This window comes from Musca domestica, unplaced genomic scaffold, assembly GCF_030504385.1.
Source record: "Musca domestica strain aabys unplaced genomic scaffold, Musca_domestica.polishedcontigs.V.1.1 115, whole genome shotgun sequence".
In the NCBI taxonomy this organism is placed as follows: domain Eukaryota; kingdom Metazoa; phylum Arthropoda; class Insecta; order Diptera; family Muscidae; genus Musca; species Musca domestica.
The window spans coordinates 1,204,281-1,227,438 of NW_026712145.1; positions in this window are offsets into that span (position 1 = coordinate 1,204,281).

Below are 23,158 nucleotides of genomic sequence, written 5' to 3' on the forward strand. Positions count from 1 at the left end.
TTACAAAAATCACGGTTTTGTGCCCTTTATAGGTCCTGTGAAGAAATTTAAAAATTCCTCTTTAACCCTACCAAATTCTTCGAAGAATGTGTCTATCACAATAACAAGTTCTGTCTTTTTCTAATTTTTTGTTTCTGAACCCTTTGTTTTTTTCTTTTTTTCCAAAAATAGTACCCTTCACCTTTGTCCTGTCATTAATAAAAGTTTCTTTTTTTGGGGTAAATTGACATATCAAATGAAAGGTAATTTGATGACACTTGAGCTAACCTTTCTCTCAAATCGAAACGGAAGGGGTAATGAGGTTAACACTTTCCAGTTGTCTGCAGTGCCCATTTCAAATGAATTAATTTTTGAGAGTTTGAGTTGGCCATTTTGACCAACCCTCGTTACAAACTGATTAAGTCAATGGTTAAATGAATTTGCCAGGGAGCGAATGAGTGTGACGGTGTGTGTCTGTGTCTATCTGTGGAAGACAATGACATCAACCCTTTATCGGGACATTTCAATCATCTGCAGTGTCGAGCATATGTCGTTGGATGCCGGTGTTGTTGTTGCTGCTGCTGGTTTTGTTATCCTCTCCTGACACTTGAAAAATTCAAATGATTCCATTTCACTAAAACTCAATCAACTTGGCTGTGAGGTTGGATGGTTGGTAGGTCGCTCTGTGGAATCGATACAAAGCCATGGCAAAGTGCTGGCGATACTTTCACTTTGATAAACCCATTATCATTTCCCCAGAACCTAAGCATTCCGAAGCGATGTGTGACACTATCGCCACCAACAATAATTCTTGTCCATTGTAACTCTGGCAGCCGATAGGCATCCCATTGACATACGGAATGACTTTGCCATCGACAAAAGATGATGATGACATTCATTTCGAGGCTTCTGACATTTTTCCGCTTCCAAACCCCCCAGCCGTTTCATGGGGATGTGATATTGGCAATGGGTGTCCAGTGATGGAGAAGAGGGAGGGGGGAAGGTGGAGTGCATCATTAATGGAATGACATTTAGAACCTTTTGGGAGCAAAAAGATAAACATTTCAAGCTTCTGCTAATGCTGCAGGCAGGTTGGGGCTGAGGTTGGCTAACTGCCTTCCTACCGGTGTGGCTGGCAATCATTGGAGCTGTCTTCCAAAAGCCAACCAGCTAGCTACCTTCTCTTTTCAATTGCCGGTATCATGGCTTGTTTGTCTGCCTGGTTGACACACAGCCAAGAGAGGTCAGTCACTAATTAAAGTCGTTAGAAAAAAATGTCTTATTTCGTTAGATTCATGGTGACATGTCAGGTGGCTGTTGTTGTTGTTGTTGCAGCACCAAGTGTGGCTGATAATGATTGTCAATATGTCATCAAAAGAAAACAGCAGCAGCAGCAACAACACCAACTGCCAAGTAACCACAAAGCAAAGCCCCAACTTAAGCCTAAGCAGGCCCAGTCAAACTTAACCACAAGTCAAACAAAGCCAGCAGACACAACCAACCAAACAGCCACTCAAACCTAACCAACCCAACAAACCTTTGGCTTAGTCTGTCACAGAGTTCGTACGGGCCGGTTGGTTGGTTCTTTACTCGGCTACGGGGGGGCACTACTCTCCAACAAGTTCAAATAATCGCAGATATAAGCCAAGTTCGGGCGTGTGTGGCTTAGTGTGAGTATTTATCGAAGCGTCGTACTATGTCGTAACTCAAATCGGAAAGTGTAAGATATCGCTACGAAGAAGAAGTGGTGGAGGAGGGGGAGATGAAGTGGTAGTGAAAACTTCAGAGAGCGAGATCTCCATTTGATAAGACGCGCAAAGGTAAACCTGTCATCAAGTGAATTATTTTCAGTGCTTAACACGAAGTGAATAGAGCGCGTGTGTGTGTGTGCGTCCGTTGTTTTCGTTTTTTGTTTTTTATTCTTTCCGTCATTCTTTCCTTCTTGTCGTCATCGTTCGTCCATACGTTCGTTCGTTCGTTCATAACTATCATTATAGTTAGTCATCTTGTTATTTGTTTTGTGATACGGTATTCCTTCATAACGTCGATTTTGTTTTATTCTGAAAGCAATGGGTGCCCAGGACAGTGGTTTGGAATGAGATGAAGAATATAGAGAGGGATTGAGAAAGAGATAGAGAGAGAGGTAAGTGGAAAAAATGAGAGTTTTACTTATTGATTTCGATTTCTATTGGAAATCTTGGCAGTCATCATAAAGAGAAAATCGGAGACAGAGAAAATAGCCCCAACATTTAGGAGAACTAGAAAATATTGGATATTTTCAAAAGTATCACCAAAGATTTTCAAACTACAGAAGACCAATATAAGGCCTTCAAAATAATAGAAACCTTCCGAATGTTTATATTTATATATAGAGTATATAGAATGCAGAGAGAGAGAGAGAGAGAGAGACAGGTAAATAGAAAGATTGAAAGATTTAGTTATTGACTTCGATTTCTGATAGAAATCTTAGTAGTCATCAGAGTCAGTCCGAGAAAATCGGAGACATTTTCAAAACAATAATAGAGAAAATATGCCAAACTTTTAAAAGATCTGATATTTTCCAAGGTTTCAAAAATCGGGTTTTCTACAAAATACCCATATAAAGCCTTCAATATACAAGAAACCTTTGGATTGTCGTAAATTTATCAACAGAAGTTCAATAAAATTGTTCAGTAGTCGTTAAGAGCCCATAGATCAGGCTCCGGCAGGGAGTCGTACGTTTTATACCCTCCACCAAATATAGTATGGAGGGTATATTAAGTTCGGCATTCCATTCGTAACTCATCAAAATAATCATTGTAGACCTAGCCTAACAAAATATGATTATGACTATAAGGAAGCAAAGGAAGATACCTTGTAAAAAATTATAGCAAAGACTCAAACCGCTAACATTTTTTTTTTATTTTTCCCCCTTTTTTGATAAATCATGGAAAATGCTGAATTGCAGAAAAACTATTATAAGTTCGTTATTGAGGGCGGCTCAGTTATCATAGTGTAAGGTCTCGGGGAGTACTTTATGAGTATATATGCCCTATATTCCCAAATGATTTTAGATAATGACATTTTTCAGATTATCTAACCGATTTTCTGAAATCATTTAGGAATATAGGGCATATATACTCAGAAAGTGCTCCTCGAAATATTTAATATGAGCTGCGCCCAAAAAAAAAAAAATAATAAATAAAAATAAAAATAATTAATAGATAAATAAAATAAATAAAATAAATAAATAATAATAATAAAATAAAATTAAAAAAAATATATTACAATTAACCCAACAAATTCCAGTTTTTAGACAAATCCGCAATAAAATGTGACAAAAGCCATCAAAATACCGAATATCGGAAGATACCGTTATATGGAAGCTATACGAAAGCGTGGACCTATACATAAAATGTTTCGGCGCACGAACTACGATCCATTATGACCTACAAATACCAATTTTCAGATAAATCTGTGAAAAATGTGGTAAAAATCATCAAAATACCGAATATGGCGAGGTACTGTTATATGGGGGCTATACCAAAGCGTGGACCTATACATGCAAAGTTTCGCCACCAGAGCTAGAACCCATCATGACCAATAAATACAAATTTTTAGACAAATCCATGAAAAAATGTCGCAAAAATCGTCAAAAAAACCGAATATCGGGATGTACCGTTATATGGGGACTATACCAAAACGTGGACCGATATATCTCATTTTCAATCCCAACCATCCTAGACAGACGGGCAGGCAGACAGACGGACATCGTTAAATCGTCTTAGAATTTTATGCTGATTATGAATATATATACATTATGGGGTCTACGGCGAATATTTAGGGAATGACAAAGTAAATATACCCGCCTTTCCAAAGTGGAGGGTAATAAAATGAGATTTTCAACCAAAATTATCTGAATACACATAAAATTTGACCATTTCGGAGGGGACCGGTCAACCCAGGCCCTCAATTATGGGGTATATGATCTTTTTTCGATTATAAAATCTGCAATGGTATGGGTATTATGTCCAAATAAAAATGTCCCCATACAAATGAGTATTATATCCAAAATGATTTCGGACATGAACCCCCCAACCTCATAATGTTAAACTTGATTACGGCAAAGTAATTTCTCGTGGGGGATGTACCCGGTTATTCGAACCGAAAGTTTTGATACAATATCCGGGTTTTATACGGTTCTACAACTGCTATGTTAAAAAAAACTCATATTCTAAAAAGCTGATAAATACATTGAAAGCTTATGGAAATATATATCGCACGGTTCCTGAGCAATACAAGAAAATTGGTATTTTTGTAGCGGAACTTTTTGCAAAAAAAACCTGAAAAGTCCATAATGGACCCATTATGGGTTATTAAGATATACATACCACATTATAACCTACATTCTTGTCTTACCAAATTTGTGAAGTCTCTTGTAGTTCCAAAGACATGCTCCATAAAGGGTCCATTTTTAGGGGTCCCCACTTTATTATAGACACAATCCCCATAATTGCAATGTATATTATACTGTAGGATATCAGACGAGGTTTATCACATATTGATCTTATTTTTTATCATACCTATAAGATGTTAAAGATTTTTACTTTTTTCGCTGTAAGTACGGGAAGTACGATTGTTCCAGACCTAAGTCTACAAAGTTGGACTATTTCGGTTTCTTGTTATACCCTACACCACAAGGTGGTCAGGGTATTATGTCTTTGTGCATTTGTTTGTAACAGGCAAAAGGAAACGAGATAGACCCATAGTTCCTTTTGATGATCTGCATAGAATCACATTCTGAGTCGATTTATGCATGTCCGTCCGTCCGTCTGTCCATGTACTTTTGTAAACAAAGTACAGTTCGCATTCATCCAAATGAAATTTTGCACAAATCATTTGTTTAGCCCAAGGACGAACCCTATTGAAATTGGAGATAATCGGTAAAAATTTAGATATAGCTCCCATATATAACTTCGTCCGATTTACCTTTGATTGTGTACCAAACGTCTAATATTTGGCCAAATTGGATGAAATTTGGCACTTACGACCGAATTGAGTCTAGAAGCTAGTACGTCAAATTTGGTGAAGATCGGTTCAGATATAGCTATAGCACCAAATATATTGTTCATCCAATTTGTTGTATTTGTTACCCACAGCCATATTATGCACTCCGTAACAACGATATTGAGGGAAATACATCAAATACAGCTCAGAAATATCTTTGCCAAACTTTATTGAGATCGGTTCCGATTTGGATATAGCTCCCATATATATCTTTATCTGATTTCAAATAATTTGGCACCAAATGAGCAATACAAGTCCGAATTTAAAAGATACAAATGCTTCGGCACCTTTAATCCTTTGAACTTTAAATTATAATTATAATCGTGGCGGGTATGATAAAAAAAAAAAAAAAAAAACTTTTAAATGTTATGTGGAGCTCTACTAAATTAGGAATGTGGTGTAGGGTATCATTGGCCCCGCCCGACTTTAGGACTTTTTTTTACTGTTTTTTTTTTTTTTTTTTTTTTGATAAATCATGGAAAATGCTGAATTGCACAAAAACTTTGATAGCTGGGTTATTGAGGCGCGGCACGGGTGAAATGTCTCGTGTCTTGTTAATATATAGATTCCTGGCGTTTATGTACGATTTAGACTCTTAAAGACTTCTGGGATCTATGGTAGAATTTTATGACAATTAATTTTGTAAAATATTTTGACTTGCTAGGAACGCTTTAAAGGGGAGTTTTTAACCATTTTTGAAAGAAAAACAAAAAATACACATTTAGGAACTGGCTGAAGCGGTATAATGTAAAGCAAATTGATCCTCATACTCTTATTAATTATATTACCCAAGACAATATGTACCTCAAATGCAAGAATTCAAAAAATTTAATTTCGGAAAATAATAAAAACAAGTAAAAAAGCAGTGAGTTCCGCCAGGCCGAACTTTGAATACCCTCCACCATTTGGAACGAATTCTTTTAAAATCTTTAAAATATCTAATATAGGAAGGTGCCGATATGGTGGGATATACGATATGTGGACCTATAAAAACAAATCTATGTCTGCGTGTAAAGTACTCACAAGGAACTCCTTGTGTGGATTTTCAAAATACCGAATATCGCGGGGTATCGTTATATGGGAGCTATACGTTATCGTTAACCTATATAGAGAATTCTCTGTCGGGGGTAAAGTGCTCACAAAGAACCCCTTGTGACCATTCCGTTGAAAAATATGGCTAAAAACATCAAAATACCGAATATGGGGGGTACCGTTATATGAGGGCTATACGATATCGGGACCTATATAGAATTTTCTCTGCCGAGGTATAAAGTACCCACAAGCAACTTCTTGTGTGGATTTTCAGACAATTCCGATGAAAAATGTGGGTAAAATCATCAAAATACCGAATATCGGGGGTACCGTTATATGGGGGATATACGATATCGTGGACCTGTATAGACAATTCTCTCTCAGGAGGTAAAGTACTCACAAGGAAATACTTGTGTGGATTTTAAGACAATTCCATTGAAAAATGTGGCTAACATCATCAAAATACCGAATATCGGGGGGTACAGTTATATGGGGGATATACGATATCGTGGACCTATATAGACAATTCTTTTTGAGGGGGTAAAATGTCCACAAGGGACTCCTTTTGTGGAATTTCAGACAATTCCATTGAAAAATGTGGATAAAATCATCAAAATACCGAATACCGTGGGGGTACCGTTATATGGGGGCTATACGATATTGTGGACCTATATAGATAATTCTCTGCCGAGGTATAAAGTACCCACAAGGAACTCCTTGTGTGGATTTTCAGACAATTCCGTTGAAAAATGTGGGTAAAATCATCAAAATACCGAATATCGGGGGTGCCGTTATATGGGGGCTATACGATATCGTGGACCGATATAGCTCATCTTCGAACTTGACCTGCTTGCAGACCAAAGAGAGATCTGTACAAAATTTTACCTTTATATCTTAATTCGTTTAGACTGTAGCGTGATTACAACAGATGGACGGACGGGCAGGGCTAAATCGTCTTAGAATTTTACGCTGATCAAGAATATAAATACTTTGTTTGGTCTAAAATGATTATTTCGATGAGTTACAAACACAATGACGAACTTAATATACCCTCCATACTTTTTTGGTGGAGGGTATAAAAATGGGAATTTGCCCTCTTTATTGAGGTTGATATGCAATCGACCTTCAAAAAGGCCGATATATGGGTCTTCTATTTTTCTACAGCTAAACTTTCATAATCCACTTGTTTTTTCCAGTAATTATTGCAAAAGTATAATTTTGTCGCACTGTTTAATATTTTTGGGATTACACCACTGTTCCATAGATTCTGTACTGTCGGCATTTTTTCTGTGAAATGTTCCTTTTGTGACTTTAGTTCATTCTTTCATTCATTTTTCGTGGAATTGGCTTCAATTCCCTGCAGCAGGTTACTCTGTGGCTGTTGTCACTGATGTTAGGCTCACAGTTCCTCCTCCTGTTGTTGTTCTTGTTGTTGTTATTTTTCCATTGCAATTTACAACTCATTTTGACATATCAGATTGTCACCTTAAGTGGCGTTGTGTCTGTCCTCCCCGCAGCAGAAAACAAAGTATAGATTTCATTCTAGTTTCCTTTCCTAAAATAAAACTGGCGATGCGATGACACCCTTCCCTGAAAATGGTCTGGTCAACAAAATGAGATTTTTCCCCCTTCAGTTTTGGGAAAAAAGGGTTTTTCTTGTTCTTCTCGGTTTGGCAGCAGCTCGTTTTACTAATGAGCACAATTTACGAGGGATGCCCACCTGTCATCTATTCTGTTGCCGTTTGATGGTGAGACACACACACATATATACATACATACAAACATATGTATGTCATGTGTTCCACACTGGCATTGCATTTTGTTTGTTTGTTGTTTTTGGTGAGAAGTTTTCCTGCAGCAGCAGCGGCGGCAATAATGACCGAAAAAGACAATTTTCGAAAGTATGTTGGCATGGCTGGCTGGCCGGCTGCCTAGAAGTTTGGTATGGTTCAACTGTTGGGAGCAGCAGCACCAAGAAAAGGAGAAATCCAAGAGTTTTCAAAATTAAGTAATAGATTTTGTTACGGTGATAATATTTATGGCTTTTGAGAAGGCATTTCACCTTTCGAATGAAAATGTTCGAAGGTTTTTTCTATTCTTTTCTGGATTCAATTTATCGATTGAATTTGAAATTTGGGTTAAATGTGCTGGAACAAAGTTTTCCAGATTTCATGCCGTTCTTATTCTAGTATCAAATAGTTTGACGATTAAGATATAAATCGAAAATGTAATCTAATAAAATTGGCCTTTCAGTAAGAAGTCTTGAAGGCACCTGACAGATAAGATAAGAGAGATTGTCATTCAGTTTTTGAGATTTTGATTAGAATGTGTTGAAGCCATAATGGTCAGAGATTTGAAATCTGTGACTTTTTTATTTTCAAATTTTTGATGATTCTTTTTCAGGACAATAAAAAAAAATAAAGACATAGATTTGATTCTCAAAAATGTTTTATTAAATAAATATTTTGCTATTTTGACTTGATAGTAGCAGTGATTATAATAGAGAAGGTGCTGCAACATTCTTAAACAAATTAAAAAGCAGTAAGTTATACCCTCCACCATTTGGAACGAATTTGGAAATTTTCAAAAAATAAAATCCGTAAAAAAATCTGTTAAAATCTTAAAAATACCGAATATATCCATTATATTTCGGTCTAAACGACGTGGACCTATATATGCTTTCTTTGACATAAGCCATTACCATATTCGAATTCAAAACTTGAAATAAACCGTGAATAATATAGCTAAAATCATCAGAACACCGTATATATAGAGGTTATATATGAGCTATATGAAGACCTGGACCTGCACAGACAATTTTCTGTCGCAGGCTGTAGCATCCATTACGAATTTCAAATAAGACATCTCAAACAATTTCGGTGAGTATTGTACATAAAATCGTCAAAATACCGAATATAGGGAGGTACTGATATATGGGGCCTATACGAAGACCTGGACCTGCATAGACAATTTTCTGTCTTAGGCTGTAGTATCCATTTCGAACTTCAAATACCAAATTTGAAACAATTCCGTTAAACAATGACGCTAAAATTAACAAAATACCGAATATTGGGAGGTACCGTTATATGGGGGCTATACGAAGACGTGGACCTGCATAGACAATTTTCTGCCTTAGGCTGTAGTTCCCATTACGAACTCTAAATACGTAATTTGAAAATACTCCGGTGAATAATGACACTAAAATCATCAAAATACCGAAAATCGAAAGGTACCGATATAAAGGGGGGTAATGAAGACCTGGACCTGCATAGACAATTTTCTGTCTTAGGCTGTAGTATCCATTTCGAACTTCAAATACCAAAATTAAAACAATTCCGGTGAATAATGTCGCTAAAATTATCCAAATACCGAATATCGGGAGGTACCGTTATATGAGGGCTATACGCAGACGTGGACCTGCAAAAGCAAATTTTCTGTTTTAGGCTGTAGTATCCAATTCGAACTTCAAATACCAAATTTGAAATAATTCTGGTGAATAATGTCGCTAAAATTATCAAAATGCCGAATATCGGGGGGCACTGACATGAGTATTTCGAGGAGTTTTAAACGGAATGACAAAGTTAATATACCCTCTAGAGGATGGTGGAGGGTATAAAAATATATGGAGAGCTAAAAGTTTAAAAAAATTTGGTGATTTGTCGAATTTTTTGAAAATTTCTCGGTTGACTTTACGAAAATAATAGGTTCCGCCCATAAATTTGGAAAATCTTTAATACTGAACTCCTTTTTTGCCTGTAAACTCCATAAATTCAGAAAGAACAGCATGAGACCTTTTCTTTGAGCCCTGACTCATTTTAATTTCAAGTTCTCGTTTAAGTGAATCCTTGATGACGGCCAAAACGTGTCACCTCAAATAACGGTTTTAGACCCTATGTCTCTTTGGACCAAATTCAGGACATTTGGAGTCCTGATCTAGATCTAGCGATATATGTCCGTCCGTCTGCCTGACTGGTGTGCATGACCGATTTGGTCCAAACTTGGTACATCGTAATATTATTATCGAACTTAGTCGAGCTCGGAGAAGGACAGTACCAGCTCACTCCTTCTGGTACCTCTCCCACAAGATGTTAAAAATTTCATAGAAAACAAGCAAAATAGTATCATTCGGTTATGGCGACAGATATATACCCCCAGCCCTGAGTTATGATTATTCAAACTCGTGACCCTTTGTGGGGGAGGTTCCGAAGCACTTGGACAATATTGCCCAATTCGTATCTGACCTAAAACTGATACAAACATTATAACGTGGCAGATTTGGACTATATGGACTACTTCCTATACTATATATGAGATATGTGCAAATTTTTGAAAAATGTGGAAATATGCATGAGGTTACTGATATAGTGGACCGAAGTATTCCGTTTTCATATTTCATCTAATACAGATAAAAATATTGGTATGGGCGAAATTGCCAGAAAATCGAACATTTATATTCAATAATATTATACGAAATCATAAGTTCCATATTCAGCTCAAGTTTCTGCTTAAGACAAATATTTGGATTTAGATGTAGTAAGTTGCAAAGAATCGCCGGCTTGTTTCACAAGTTATGACATATTATGACATCAGAATTTGACATAAGCATGGGAAATTGTGACTCTTTGTGGGTTATGTAGCAGAAGGAGTTCGCAGATATATATCATATATCATCTTCACAAAATGTTTGTGTGTGTAAAATTTAAAGAGTTTTGTTTTTCAATATCTTGAACCCTATGTGGGGCAGGTAGCAAAAGGAATTGTCCGATCTCTACCATCTTTATAACAGATTTTGTGTTGATGGATATATTGAGATGTTCCAAGTCTGAATGGAATCGGTTGTTAATTTCGCGTTTTATGAGCTTCATTGATGCTCAAAATTTTGACCCTTTGTGGGGGAGGTACTTGATGGAGTGAACCGATATAGCTCATCTTCACACCAGACCTTAGGTTAAAAAAATATTTTGTTGTGTGTAATTTGAAGAAAAGCGGACGTTTTTTCGGATTTTATGATCGTTTTGGTTGTTCAAAATGTTGATCCCTTTGTGGGGGAGGTACAACAAGGAATCCTACGATATTTACTATCTTCATAACTGACCTTGTGTTGATGAAAATTTTAAGATGTGCCATGTCTGAATGGAATCGGATGTTAATTTTGCACTTTATGAGCTTCATGGTTACTCAAAATGTCGACCCTTTGTGGGTGAGGTACCAAAAGTAGTGGACCAATGTATTCCATCATCACACCAGACCTTGGGTTAATAAAAATATTGTGATGTGTGTAATTTGAAGACAATCGGACCATAACATCACATATCATAAAATTTATAATTATTTAAAATGTTGACCCTTTGTGGGGGAGGTACTTGATGGGGTGGACTGATAGTGCCCATTCTCGCCCTGACCTAGCACTGATGCACATATTTGGATTTGCAAAGTTGGAGCAAAATCGGATTATCCTTTTTCTTTCTGTGCAAAAATATATATTTTTAAAAATTTCGACATTTTGTGGGGGAGGTACCAGAAGGAGTGGACTGACATTGCCCATCTCCGAACTCGATCTAGGTTTGACAATAATATTACGATGTACCAAGTTTGGAGCCAATCGCATACCCCCTTCGAGAGTTATCGTGCGCACCAGCCAGCCAAAAAGACAGACGGACGGATGGACATCGCTAGATCGGCTCCAAATGTCCTGAATCAAGCAAAAAATATCGAAAATAGCATCAAATTTTAGAATAAGAATGGTTCAACAACCAGGCCTTACTTGCCTGGACAAAATAGGCCCACTTTTTTTGGATAAGAAGTTCTTGAAAAAAAAATTATCACAATAGATATCTCCTTGCTTGGAAAAAATTGTTAACATAAGTCTACATTTTGCAGAGTTTCTCAGAAAATTTATTTTTTTTTAAGATTCTTAGTCGGAAGGATTATCAAAGAATGTCCTTTAAAAAAAAATACCAATAAAATTGGTAAAAGTGGTCAATGTAGATGAAGAGATAGTTGCACCAATATATGTCCCTAGTCGAAAGGATGACCCGTTTTCAATGGACCCATTTCCATGAAAAAAGGTCAACAACCAGGTCCAGTTTTTGCAAAACGCACCTTCCCTAGACAAAATGGTCAATATAGATCAAGCGATAGGTACACAATCCTTCACAGAAATTCTTAGCAAAAAACAGGACTTCACTGGGAAAAATGGACACATTTGGACATAAGAAGGTCTTCCTATAAAATTAGATTAAATTTAACTTCACGTTTCTGAAAAGTGTAACTCCTTTGATTCAAGATCTATAGACTCTCTTTTCACAAAAAAAAAAATGATCGAAATGGGTCCACCTTTTGGAATAAGCTGACCTTCCTTGAATAAAGTGGCGAAAATGCATGCTCGTTTTGGGATAAGTAGATCTTCCTAAAAAATGGGACCGGCTTAGGTCAACGTTATCAGGAAAGCATAGTTCCTTGGTTAAAAAGTGGTCAATATAGGTTTGAGATAGGTTTTTATGGGAGAATTCAATCACACACGCTTTGATTATAATTATAATTTAAAGTTCAAAAGACAAAATATGCCGAAGCATTTGTATTTTTCAAACTCGCTAAAGATATATATGGGAGCTATATCCAAATCAGAACCGATCTTGATAAAATTTGGCAAATATATTTCTGAGCTGTATTTCATATATTATCCCCTGAATATCGTTGTTACGGAGTGCATATTACGACTGTGGGTAACAAATATGATCAATCAGATGAACAGTATATAAGGGAGCTATAGTTATATCTGAACCGATCTACACCAAATTTGACATACTAGCTTCTAGACTCAATTCGGTCGTAAGTGCCAAATTTCATCCCATTCGGGCAAATATTAGACGTTAGGTGCACAATAAAAGGTAAATCGGACGAAGTTATATATGGGAGATATATCCAAATCCGAACCGATCTCGATAAAATTTGCAAAGATATTTCTGAGCTGTATTTGATATATTTCCCCAAATATTGAGTGCATATTACGGCTGCGGAGGACTAAAATAACAGATCGAATGAACAATATATATTGGAGCTATAGCTATATCTGAATCGATTTCGATCAAATTTGGCATACTTATTTTCATGCCTAATTTGGTTGTGTGTGCTAAATTCCATACTATTCGGGCTAATACTACACGTTTGGTGCACAATAAAAGGCAAATCGGGCGAAGATATATATGGGAGCTATAACTAAATTTTGACCGATTATCTCCAATAGGGTTCGTCCTTGGGCCAAACAAATGATTTGTGCAAAATTTCATCTGGATCGGGTAATAAATGCGAACTGTACTTTGTTCACAAAAATACATGGAAAGACGGACGATCGGACGGACGGACGGACATGCATAAATCGTCTCAGAATGTGGTTCTATGCAGATCATCAAAAGGAACTATGGGTATATCTCGATGCCTGTTATAAACAAATGCACAAAGACATAATACCCTGACCACCTTGTGGTGTAGGGTCCACCTTTTGGACTAAGCTGACCTTCCTTGAATAAAGTGGCGAAAATACATGCTTGTTTTCGGATAAGTAGATCTTCCGAAAAAAATGGAACCAGCTTAGGTCAAAGTTATCAGGAAAACATAGTTCCTTGGTTAAAATGTGGTCAACATAGGTTTGAGATATTTTGACCATTCTCTGCTAAAATGGTCAATATATAGCTGGACGTCACTGGAAAAAAAAAATAACATAGGTCCACATGTTGGAATCATTTTCTCTACATGTTTTGGAATATGCGGACCTTCCTTGGAAGGGAGCGGTGGACATAGGACAAAAGACTGTCGTTATTTCGAAGTTGTGCCAATTTCCAACCAAATGAGCTTTAATTTTAAATTTAAATTAAAAAAGTATTTTACCAGACGCAAATCATCAAGGATTAACAAAGGTCAGGCAATGGGTCAGTTTTTGGTTATTTTTTAAATAAACCCAAAATAACATTGTAGCCTAGTGTAGCTTGGCATTGACACACTTTAAAATCGTCTCTCTCTCATAACATTGATACCCCTACCTTTGACTCATAGAGCTCACTTATGATCTGAAAAATGCCAGTCTAGAACCTTTGTCCAACAAATCATTTCAACATTCCTCAAGAATTTCTTGATCGATGGCATCTAAGCAACATTGTTGTTGTTGTTGCTGTTGTACAATTGTTTTATCTTTGACTTTTGTCCTTTTCGGGTCGGTCATTAAATGTTTCTCCGGCATGTTCTTCTCTTTGTTCCGTTTTTTGCCTGTTCTCCTAGTGGCGGTGGTGTAAATAATTTAACACAATGTTTGGCCATATGTAGCGTGAGTCACGTATTAACGTTTTTTTTTTTTTGTTGCCATTGCCAATTCAGTTCTAATCGTTCTGATTTCTGCAAGCCAAGTTCCAAGCCAACTCGACATTACAACGTTACGGTGATTACGACTCCAGCATTTCGATGACGACAGCAACAACGACGACGACCATGTTTTGATTTGGATTTTAACTTTTGTTAACTGCAAATTTTTCTAATTGTTAAACTCTCAATCTTGTGCAATGTGCGCCGAACAATAAAAAAAAAACAATCCTTCATGAACCCAAAAAAAAAACAACATTGTGTTGTTTGGGCCAAGTTGAAGCAAAAAACAAAAACTACAAATGAACCAACTTAACTTCAACCCGAACCCGAAACAAAAAATCAGAACATACATCTGTTCCATTACAACAAACATGAAAAACAAACTTATCTAAAATTGTTAAACGAGAACTAATCTCGAATCATGATCAGTGATCTGCAACAAGAACGGAGTTCAGTGTTTTTTCCGATTTTTTTTCTTTTTTTCCTACTGCTGAATTTTTGCTGTAATTCGTAATCCATTCTAAGCCAAAGTCGGCGGAACAAATTGCAATAAAACAAACTCCAAGCGCCAGACAGACAATAATCAACCGAACTTGCCAATTGGGCAGAAAGGGTAAACCATTGGGTTCGTATGAAGACCAGCAGCCTATTTTTATACCCTTACCCCTGTGGCTACTTAGGCTACACATTCTTATAAAAAGTCCCTTGAAAATCTACCTCGACGAAATAACGGCTTAAGACCCAATATTTGTTGGAAACAAATTCGTGTCCAGACATTGGGAGTCGATTTGTTCGTCAGTCTTGGTGTAGGTCAAGATAAGTGTCGAAAGGAGTATCCGATTTGGTCCCCACAAGATACATTATGGATCGAGTTTGAATATGGGCGATACCCACTCCTTCCAGTACACTCCCGACAAAGAATCAAAATATTCCCAAATATATTTCCCAAATTACAAAAAAAAAAAACAAACAAACGAATAGATTATGAAAGGAGAGCTTAAACCTTCAGATGTTATATCGAAATGTTGAAAGCTTAAATTTGTCTGAAATTATAAAAATACCAAATATCGGGTGGTACCGTTATATGGGGGGCCCTACGTCAAAAAATGTGGTCGTGCTTGGAATAGTATAGTGATCATGAATATATGTTCTTTATGGGGTCTCCGACGAATATAATTACAGGGTAAGATGAAAAAAACTGCAACCAACTTCAGACTGCTGCCATTTCTAAGCCACACGTCCGATAGCTGCTAACATTATTCCAGTGATAGCACATTATATTGATTACAAGCGTACAAAATCATTTGGTTGAGAATTTTCCAGAAAAAACGTTATTCGTGATAGAATTCAAGCATGATAGGGTGTTTTCTTTATATTTGGCTGAAAACCACAAGTGGCTATCGTTAGAGCACTCCAATATTTAAATGTGAATGCATCTTTTGTGTCTCGTACCATCGCTCGTTACCGTTACCATGACACTGGTAGCGTAGCCCGACGTCAAGAAAGTGGACAGAAAAAAACAGCAACATCAGCAGAAATGGTTCGTAAAGTAAAGAAGCGACTTGATCGAAACCCGCGTCGCAGTGGCCGAAAAATGGCTCGTGAGCTGAACATATCGCAATATTCCATTCGGCAAATATTGAAAAATGAGCTGGGGGTACAGCCATTGAAATTCCAAAAAGTGCAAGGACACCGCAAACACCGCAACAGAAAGAAAATAGACTCAAAAGAGCTAAAGAGTTGCTTCGCTTGGCCGAAAGTGGTGAACTGTCGAAATTGGTTTTCTCCGATGAGAAAAACATTCGTTGTCCTGCAGTTTTTAAACAAACAAAATGATAGTGTTTACTTGCCAAAGAGGTCAGCTGAACTCAAGCGCCGACCATGGTGATGGTGTGGGCCGCCATAACATCCGATGGTCGCTCTCCGCTCGTATAAATCGACCGTGGAATCAGAATAAATGCCGAATATTATGGCGAAAATATTCTGCATTCCCTGACTCTTTGGGCCCATTCCAATCGACGAGGCTTGTCCGCAGGCAACATTCTTTGCGTCAATTGAATTTTGTACGGGAACAAATGCAAATCAATGCGAATAACCGGTTGTAAAGTGGACCGAGCCATGCCCAACTGCTGAGAATGGCGTTTTTGGGATGTTCTTGGGGACCTCTCAACACTGGCTCGTACGGCAGCGATATTCTCGGCCGATCGCCTTGGTCGACTTTTATATGGCCTCTTCGGATTAGAAAGAGCCTTACCAGTCGAAATTTTTTCGTATAAACGCTTAATGGTGTTATTAGAAGGCGCACTTCTCACATTTTTTAATGTTTTAACAGCACGTTGAGTTTTCGGGTCCGTCGAATATGGACAGCCCTGCATTAAAGCCTTGGGGACCACGCAAACATTTTGGCCGCAGACCTTAAATATTCCAACAGGACTAAGCACCATCACACCCAGTACGCGCCACCCAAGAATGGTGACAAAATGAGGTTCCTCGCTTCATTTCCAGCGCACAATGGCCAACAAAATCTCCGGATACCAATCCGTTGGACCATTGTTCCTGGAGTATTTTGGAAAGCAAGGTTAGCACTAAAAAATACCAAAGTGTCGATCACCTCAAGCAAGCGCTTTGCCGGAAATATGCCAAAATACCGCAGAGCAACATTCGGGCAGCGTGTGATGGTTTCATTGGAGGCCATAATTCGTGCCAAATTTGACCAGTTCGAACAAATCTAAACTTATTCTAAAATTTGATGCTATTTCCAACATTTTTGGCTTTCATTCAATAAAATTTAAAAAAAAATGTAAAAATTATGGCTATTGACTTTGTTAGTTTTTTTTATCTCACCCTGTATATTATTTTTGTGTACTTACCGTCACATAAAGCGTATTTTCCAAAAAATTACCTGAAAAAATAAAAATGTTTATATAAATAATGCCGTTTACAGAGTTTTTATAAATCGAAATCAATTAACAGGTTTATTATAGGAAGAAGAAATTCGTCAGGTCTTCTTTGGGAAAAGCAGCAAGACCTTTTGTGGGTCTTCTGCCTAAAGAAGACCTTTGGCATGTCTTATGCAGCTAGAAAAACTAACAAGGGTCCTCTAAAACGTGAAAGCTTTATCAAGGTTATCCAATGCTAAAATGCCTTCGGCAGGGCTCCGCCAAGATCCACTGGAGAAAGAACCTTTTAATATCCTTAACACAACATTTGGAACATTTCCGTTTAAAAAATTTGGCTGAAATCATCAAAATACCGTATATCGGTTGGTACCTTTATGAATGGGGCCCTATGTCAAATAATGTAGTCCGGCTTTGAATATTATACTGATCATGAATATATATACTTTATGGGGTCTCCGACGAACCGTAACCGTATTATAATCGGAATTTCAAATTTTCCAAGGTGGAAGATATAAACATGTGCAAAAATGTATGAAAAGTTAAGGCCCGTCTCCTAAAGAACGAACGACCCTCGTATCTCTTATGCAGCTATAAGAACTTCCTTAGGTTTTTTGAGGTCATCTATAGACGGCAGATCTTCTTCGGGTCTTCAGTGGATAAAATACCTTCAATTGGTCTTATATTGGTAAAATATTGTTCTCAGGACTAGAAGACTGAAAGCAGAATTTCCTCTTCGATAAAGTACCCATTTTAGTTATTTTTTTATACCCTCCGCCATAGTATGGAGGGTTTCTCATTCCTTCATTTTATAACACCTCGAAATATACATTTTAGTTCCCACAAAGTATATCTGTTCTTGATCAGCATACAATTCTGTGTCGACTTACCGTTGTCCGTTCGTCTATCCGTCTGTGGAAATCACTCTAGCTTCCGAACGAAATGGTGTAGATTGATAGAATTTTACTCAAACGTCTGGAGGACTTTTGGTATTGAAAGTGGGCCATGTAGGTCCACGTCTTGGTATATCCCCCATACCTCCCTATTCTCGGTATTTTGGTGATTTAAAAGACATTATTCACCGGAATTGTTTCAAATTTGCTATTTGAAGTTCGTAATGGATACTACAGCCTATGACAGAAAATTGTCTGTGCAGGTTTACGTCTTCGTATAGCCCCAATACCTCCCTATATTCGGTATTTTGATGATTTTAGCAACAATATTCACCGATGTTTTTTTTTTTTTCAAGTTTCGCCTTTGAATATTGTAATGGCTTACGACAAAAGTTGCCTATTGCAGGTCCACGTCGTCGCATAGACCCTAATAACAGAATTTTTAACGGATTTTTTTTTTTTTATTTTGAAAATTGCCAAATTCTTTCCAAATAGTGGAGGGTATTCCAAGTTCGGCCCGGCAGAACATAAATCTCTATTATACTTTCGTTTTCCATTACCAAAAAACGAAAAATCCACCTTGAAGGCAAGCCCTTTTTCCAACTCTGGAACCAAATAAATGTTTAACCAGCCACAATTCAATATGTCACTTCTATAAAAAGAGGAAAAACACACAGCTCATGCTGGAGTTTCACAATTTGCTTAAAGATTGTCTGGAGTGTTGGACAAAAAATTAAGACAAATTTGGTAAAGCACAAAAAAAAAAACGAACTGCCACAAATACGAGTACACATTGAAAAATTAATAGGTCCCCCAATAAAATACCTCCAGAAAAAAAATCCTAGACAACGACAAGTAGTTGTTGCTGTTGTTCTTTAACCTTACAAAACAATTTAAATCTGTTTTTTACAAAAACAAAAAATGAGTGTTTTTTTTTTATTTGGAAATTCAAAAGTTTAGAGGTGATGTCGGAGGGGAATGCAAAGCAAAGTTTCGCTCCAAAGTTTCGAACTATGATGACTTTTCAAGTTAACCAACGGAAAAAAGTAAAAAAAAGGAAAAAAATGTGTTAAATTTCCTCACCTTCCCCTCCCCTTTGGCAGAAAAGAAAAACAAAACAGCACCATCTAATGTCTGTTTTTTTTTTGGTCTGCGTCTGTCCTTTAGCCTCCTATCAGCTTGGAACCGTCTAAAACCATGCCAGCACCACCGCCACCACCATCGCCATCACCACTTATCAGTCCAACTCTTTGGCCCAGCATCTCACAGCAATTTTCCTATCATGACACATACTCGCATTGTCGATTAGCTCAGTTTTAAGTTCCTGAGCGGTGAATGTTGTGGTGGTGGCATGCTCCTTCCATTTGAATGCAATCCAAACGCAGCCAATGTTCGTTCGTTCATTCGCTCAGAGGTGGTGGTGGCGTAGACGTGAAGTTAGTTTAGATTTGCTTTAAAATGCTTAATGATTGAAAAATAACATGAAAATCGTGCAAAGTTTTCGCGAAACTATTATAGAAAATTATTTCTAAAGTTGGCCTGAGTCAGAGTTTGAGCTGCTGCTTATTTTCATTGAATTTTCCTTGAGCTAGCGGGTGATTCCATGGGGGCAGAGTCAGAGCTAAAAATGGGAGAGAGAGATAGAAAAATTCTAAAAAAAAAAATTCTAAGGCCTAAGTGGATTTTTAAGTCTATTTTTTTAAGGAACCGTAAGTAAACGTGGATTTTTTAAAGAATATTTTTTCAAGGATCCAATAAACGTGGATTTTATAAAGAATATTTTTTCAAGGATCCAATAAACGTGGATTTTTTAAAAAATATTTTTTCAAGGATCCAATAAACGTGGATTTTTTAAAAAATATTTTTTCAAGGATCCAATAAACGTGGATTTTTTAAAAATATTTTTTCAAGGATCCAATAAACGTGGATTTTTTAAAAATATTTTTTAAGGATCACTAAATAAACGTGGACTTTTTAAAAAATATTTTTTAAGGATCACTAAATAAACGTGGACTTTTTAAAAAATATTTTTTTAAGGATCATTAAATAAACGTGGACTTTTTAAAAAATATTTTTTAAGGATCACTAAATAAACGTGGACTTTTTAAAAAATACTTTTTTAAGGATCACTAAATAAACGTGGACTTTTTAAAAAATATTTTTTAAGGATCACTAAATAAACGTGGAGTTTTTAAAAAATATTTTTTAAGGATCACTAAATAAACGTGGACTTTTTAAAAAATATTTTTTAAGGATCACTAAATAAACGTGGACTTTTTAAAAAATATTTTTTTAAGGATCACTAAATAAACGTGGACTTTTTAAAAAATATTTTTTTAAGGATCACTAAATAAACGTGGACTTTTTAAAAAATATTTTTTTAAGGATCACTAAATAAACGTGGACTTTTTAAAAATTATTTTTTCAAGGATCCACAGAAAAACGTGGATTTTTTAAAAATTATTTTTTCAAGGATCCACAGAAAAACGTGGATTTTTTAAAAAAATATTTGTTCAAGGATCCACAGAAAAACGTGGATTTTTTAAAAATTATTTTTTCAAGGATCCACAGAAAAACGTGGATTTTTTAAAAATTATTTTTTCAAGGATCCACAGAAAAACGTGGATTTTTTAAAGAATATTTTTTCAAGGATCCACAGAAAAACGTGGATTTTTTAAAGAATATTTTTTCAAGGATCCACAGAAAAACGTGGATTTTTTAAAGAATATTTTTTCAAGGATCCACAGAAAAACGTGGATTTTTTAAAGAATATTTTTTCAAGGATCCACAGAAAAACGTGGATTTTTTAAAGAATATTTTTTCAAGGATCCAAAGTCCGATAAACGTGGATGTTTTAAAGAATATATTTTCAAGGATCCAATGTCCGATAAACGTGGACTTTTTAAAGAATATTTTTTCAAGGATCCAAAGTCCGATAAACGTGGATTTTTTAAAGAATATTTTTTCAAGGATCCAAAGTCCGATAAACGTGGATTTTTTAAAGAATATTTTTTCAAGAATCCAAAGTCCGATAAACGTGGACTTTTTAAAGAATATTTTTTCAAGGATCCAAAGTCCGATAAACGTGGATTTTTTAAAGAATATTTTTTCAAGGATCCAAAGTCCGATAAACGTGGATTTTTTAAAGAATATTTTTTCAAGGATCCAAAGTCCGATAAACGTGGATTTTTTAAAGAATATTTTTTCAAGGATCCAAATTCCGATAAACGTGGATTTTTTAAAGTATATTTTTTGCAAGGATCCAAAGTCCGATAAACGTGGATTTTTTAAAGAATATTTTTTGCAAGGATCCAATGGCCAATTAACTTGGATTTTTTAAAGAATATTTTTTCAAGGATCCAAAGTCCAATAAACGTGGATTTTTTAAAGAATATATTTTCAAAGATCCAATAAACATGGATTTTTTAAAAAATATTTTTTCAAGGATCCAATAAACGTGGATTTTTTTAAAATATTTTTTCAAGGATCCACAAAAAAACGTGGAGTTTTTAAAAATATTTATTCAAGGATCCACAGAAATACGTGGATTTTTTAAAAAAATATTTTTTCAAGGACCCAATAAACGTGGATTTTTTAAAGAATATTTTTTCAAAGATCCAATAAACATGGATTTTTTAAAAAATATTTTTTCAAGGATCCAATAAACGTGGATTTTTTTAAAATATTTTTTCGAGGATCCACAAAAAAACGTGGAGTTTTTAAAAATATTTATTCAAGGATCCACAGAAATACGTGGATTTTTTAAAGAATATTTTTTCAAGGATCCAATAAACGTGGATTTTTTAAAGAATATTGTTTCAAGGATCCAACTAACGTGGATTTTTTAAAAACGTGGATTTTTTAAAGAATATTTTTTCAAGGATCAAATAAACGTGGATTTTTCAAAAAATATTTTTTCAAGGATCAAATAAACGTGGATTTTTCAAAAAATATTTTTTCAAGGATGAAATAAACGTGGATTTTTAAAAAATATTTTTTCAAGGATCCAAAGACCAAATAAACGTGGATTTTTTAAAGAATATTTTTTCAAGGATCCAAATTAAAGGTTTTTTTTAAGAATATTTTTTCAAGGATCCAAATTAAAGGTTTTTTTTTAAGAATATTTTTTCAAGGATCCAAATTAAAGGTTTTTTTAAGAATATTTTTTTAAGGACCCTTTGATAAACTTGAATTTTTTAAAAATGTTTTTTCAAAGACCCTTTGATAAACATGGATTTTTTAAAAATATTTTTTCAAGGACCCTTTGATAAACTTGAATTTTTTAAAAATATTTTTTCAAGGACCCTTTGATAAACTTGGATTTTTTAAAAATATTTTTTCAAGGACCCTTTGATAAACTTGGATTTTTAAAAATATTTTTTCAAGGACCCTTTGATAAACTTGGATTTTTTAAAAATATTTTTTCAAGGACCCTTTGATAAACTTGGATTTTTAAATATTTTTTTTTCAATTACCCTTTGATAAACTTGGATTTTTTTAAAGAATATTTTTTCAAGGATTCTATAACGTGGATTTTTTAAAAGATATTTTTTTCAAGGATCAAATAAACGTGGATTTTTTAAAGAATATTCTTTAAGGATCCAATAAACGTGGATTTTTTAAAGAATATTCTTTAAGGATCCAATAAACGTGGATTTTTTAAAGAATATTCTTTAAGGATCCAATAAACGTGGATTTTTTAAAGAATATTCTTTAAGGATCCAATAAACGTGGATTTTTTAAAGAATATTCTTTAAGGATCCAATAAACGTGGATTTTTTAAAAAATATTCTTTAAGGATCCAATAAACGTGGATTTTTTAAAGAATATTCTTTAAGGATCCAATAAACGTGGATTTTTTAAAGAATATTCTTTAAGGATCCAATAAACGTGGATTTTTTAAAAAATATTCTTTAAGGATCCAATAAACGTGGATTTTTTAAAGAATATTCTTTA